This window comes from Bombus bifarius, unplaced genomic scaffold (genome assembly GCF_011952205.1).
Source record: "Bombus bifarius isolate JDL3187 unplaced genomic scaffold, Bbif_JDL3187 scf7180000008211_frag, whole genome shotgun sequence".
NCBI lineage: Eukaryota > Metazoa > Arthropoda > Insecta > Hymenoptera > Apidae > Bombus > Bombus bifarius.
The window spans coordinates 14,617-18,967 of NW_022884514.1; the positions used below are offsets into that span (position 1 = coordinate 14,617).

Sequence of the window (4,351 nt, forward strand, 5' to 3'; positions counted from 1 at the left end):
ACAATCCTTCAGAAATTCAAAAACAACTGTTTCCGAAAGTATCTAAGAAACTTGTCCCTTACAGCAGACAGTAACTATTCTCTTTGGTAGATATTCAAGAAATTCACTGGTTCATCTTAAATTATTTCTGCGATCCATTTGTCGCGAGGAGGACACGATACCCCACACTGATAAAGCTAACTTAATTGTGAATTAGCCGAAGTATTTAAGTCACTTTCTTCTATTGAAATCGGCAGGTACGCAGAAAAATACAAGGAAAAACGACAACACATCAAAACCAACTGACTGCAGAAGCGAGCAAAACTCTCAGAGACAGAAGACAAAAAGAAAACATCCCATTGACCTCACTAAAGAAATAAAATAGTCAAACTCGATGATGGTATCCCGCTGGTCGTAGCCATCCAAATGTTATTTAGCCATTAAGCTAGAAAAATTTACCAAATGTCTAGCTGGACAAATTGTAAAGTACAAATTAAATAATAATAAAAAACACTTTCTTCTACCAACGAAGCAGAAATATTTGTATATCTATAAATCATATTTGTGATAATACATGAAATTTTTGTAAATCACCTTTCTAGATATCTTTTCCTGTAAAACCATTTATAAACTCACAGGTGAAAGAAATGATCTATTACCATTTTAACCCCCAAAAAGCACCGGGACACGAATTGATAAGTAAATAAAGCGATTAAGGGAGTGTTCGGAATTAGAATGTTCTAAAACAGCCACTTTTTGTGATTTTTTTTAGAAGGGAAAGAAAGAAACGAATTTGTTGAATTTTGAGGTATGATTTTGTATATAATTAACGAATACAAACAAATTTTTTTTAAGTAAAAAGAAAAATTATAACAGATTTCTAAGCCTATTTCAATAGCTGCACTTTTCAATCGACGGGAAAGATCCACATCATAATTCTTTACCGTAATTCTAATAATCTAAATCTAAATCTTGAAGTTAAAATCTTCTGTTACAAATTATGAATTAGACCTATTTATAACTTATGCTAATCCCATACGTTATAAAATCTTTACCAGTGTGATGGAAAACGCAAGGCTAGGCATCTTGGAAATAAGTGCATTACAAGAGGCAGGAATTCTTTTAGAACGGCCATCTCTTACTACAAGAAATATAATAGCAGCAAAAATATATTATTAAGAGCTTCATAATAGATTAAATAATAATGATTTAATTAAGGGAATTATTTGCCTTTACCCCTTGTATTTTGAGAGGGCTATGAAAAAAGTACATCTCCTTCATGAGGCTACTTAGAATACTTCCTATGATATACATTGCCACATTAAGAATCAAATACTTTCCAATCAGCTAGAACCTCGGCGAGACAGCCAGCTACGGTCGTTAAAGCCCAGAACTGAAGACGACCCGTGGCGAGCTCGAATCCTCGGCATAAGGACTCCAATCTAAAAAGGGACGGAAAAACCAAAATTTCTCTTAGAATAATACAAACAGGCAAGCGGCCAAGCTCCTCCCTTGCGTGTGCTGTGGATGTACTTTCTGGGAGTACTTGGTTTTTAAACGTGCTTGGTGTTAAGCACACAGTGGCCCGACGATAAAAACTCGCACTGGTACACTGTCCCGTTCGTGGAGGTTTTAGCCGGCACTACCTTCTGCCCGTCCCCACAGGGTGGTAAGGTGTCTATGAAGATTTCCTCCACGTAAAAAAAAAAAAATTTTTTTTGTAGTATGATAGGAGAGACGTTTAACATTCCCGTAGACAAGGGAGGAACACATATAAATGATATCACTGGCGAATAATCTTTATCAATAATCGACATGAAAGTAGGTGTTACGCCACGATGCTTACCACAGGCTGTATTTTCTAACCGTCGCTCGCGGTCCTACAGTGTCGCAGGCAGACCGTCTTATCTGCCCGCCGGATCATATACAATGTATCGACGGGCGTGTCACGTAAAATAACAAAATAAAAAAGGAATTTGAGGTAAAAAATAAAAAAAGAAAACTTTATTTTTTTTCTAACATCAATACACTTTACAATCTACTTCCGAACTCTAGGCGTGACTTTCTAAGACTGACTCTTATGATTGTCTTAACACTGTCTTATTCAATCCCGGACGAGCCCCCACCTGTAATATCGGAATATATTAATGTAATATCGTGATATAATATATTTACAAGGAATGGATGATACAGATGTTAATCGGACAGAAAAAGACGATTGTTGTTCAACCTGAACTATTCACACCAAACGTACAGAAAACAGCACAACTAAATAATTAGATAACGACTCGACTTTCACCAAATGCAATCAACACTCTCTCGGCAACGCCACCCGCAAACTCTGCTTCTCGACTAACTCTCTGCTCGTTGTCGCATTCTATTGTCTTTTGCTAGGCACACGTGTTCTGCAGACGCTCGTAGCCAGGGTCACGTAGGTCTTTTCTACGAAACTATGCACTTGAAAAGACCGATGATACATTGATGGACCCGACGGCGCCTCGGCTCTCGCGACATTGTTCATGGTTCGCCCGATATCTCTTAGGCTTTTCGTCCACGATACTACACTCGGCCATCCTGCAATAACATCTGCCCTCAGATGTTGCCTTCTATCTCGCTGTCATCAGATGCGTCATTTTCGGCGTTTATGACCCAAGGTTTCATGAAATCGAGGTGTGCGCGGGTCCTTCCTTCGGTACTGCTTCGCACGCTTTCTTCTTTTCTTGTAATTTCGCAGGTTCCCTTCTAGCTTACCTATGTTTCGTTCGGTTAGGATACAGTCAAGGCAGTTGGATACCACGTGTTCGACCTTTTCGCGTAACCCCTTGAACCAGAAGTCCTTCTTGACCATAGCTTCTGTTTTGGTAACCCCGAAATGCCCACGCTCGTGCGCTTGCCTGACTACTTGAGCCCGCATCGCCTTCGGCACTACTATTAGCACATCGTCCTTACACTCCTTATACAAAATATTGTTTCTAATTACATACCCATCGGCCTGACTGCACGTTGCGGCGTCCAAAATCCTACGGACTTCAATGTCCTTGTTCTGTGCCCTTCTCAACCATGCAATCAGCCCGTCCTCACTCTCCGTTACATACATAGTGCTCGGCAGGGGGTTCCTACTCGGAGCATCTACATGCTGCATACTGTTCCCCGGCCGATGACACACCTGATACTTAAACTCGCCTAGTAACAAGGCCCATCTAGCCACACGCACACACAAGTCTTTCTTTCTCATCGTTCTGGCGAATGCTTGACAATCCGTAACAATAGTAAACGGCACGCCTAACAGATATACCCTGAACCTTTTCAACGCTTTTACTATTGCTAGCACCTCTAGTTCGTAGCTGGTGTACTTCGCTTCCGCGGGAGTTGTTTTTCCGCTGGCAAAGTAGACCGGATGGAATTTACCGTCGTTTAGATCTAGTTGCATTAATATTGCTCCGTAACCCTCTGCGGACGCGTCCGTATGCAACTCGGTCTCTGCGCCTATTCTATAAAGTGTTAACACAGGCCCGCTGGTAAACGCTGCTTTCAAGGTTTCGAAGGCTTCTGATTCCCGATCCCCGAACCTGAAGTCTATCTCCTTTTTCAACAGATCGGTTAAGGGTTTGGCAATCTTCGCGTAACCTCTAATGAATTTTCGAAAATATCCCGTAAGTCCCAAGAAACTCTGGACTTTTCTAACCGATGTTGGCTTGGGAAAGTTTGCAACGGCCTTGGTTTTATGAGCGGACGGCTTTATTATGCCTTCATTTGTCCATAATTCCATCAACTCGTCCACCTCTTTTTTCTCCGAAGGCGCCAATCTTCGCGGCCTTCGAACCACAGGTTTGTCACTCTTTAAAACGATTTTTTCCGTTATCCCAACGTCCCGCTTTTTCTCCGGCCTATACGCCCTAATGATATCGCGAATCGCTTCACGATAATGCGGTTCCTGTACGTGTGTTAGGTCTGTTTCGTCAGTCTGTTCTACCACGTTAATTCTAAACACATCCGACACGTCTTTGTTAGTCTGTTCGTCAAGCCGCAAGAAAGTCACTTCGCCTCGTTTAACCCGTTACTCTACCTGATCCAGAAAATCAGTGCCTAACAACAGGCCGTGCTTCGTCAATATTTTGTTTGAAACAACGTGTAAAGTGATTGGCAGTTTGACCATCAACCATCATTACCTTGTTGAATTCACCCTAGGTCTCATTGCCAGCGGAACTAAGACCGTCGAACTTAAGCTTGCATTTACCTAGCGGTGGTGACTCTAACCTCGCATACTCGTCTGATCGAATGAACGTGAGATCACTACCCGTATCCACTAATGCCACAAACCTACAATCATCTATCGCCACTTCCTTCATATACTTCCCCTTTTCGGATCTTG

At 41.6% G+C, this 4,351-nt stretch overlaps 1 pseudogene; it reads left to right on the plus strand.

Moving 5' to 3' along the window:
• Positions 1-1,697: 1,697 nt before the first annotated feature.
• LOC117210748 lies at positions 1,698-1,781 on the plus strand (annotated as a pseudogene).
• The last annotated feature ends 2,570 nt before the right edge of the window (positions 1,782-4,351 follow it).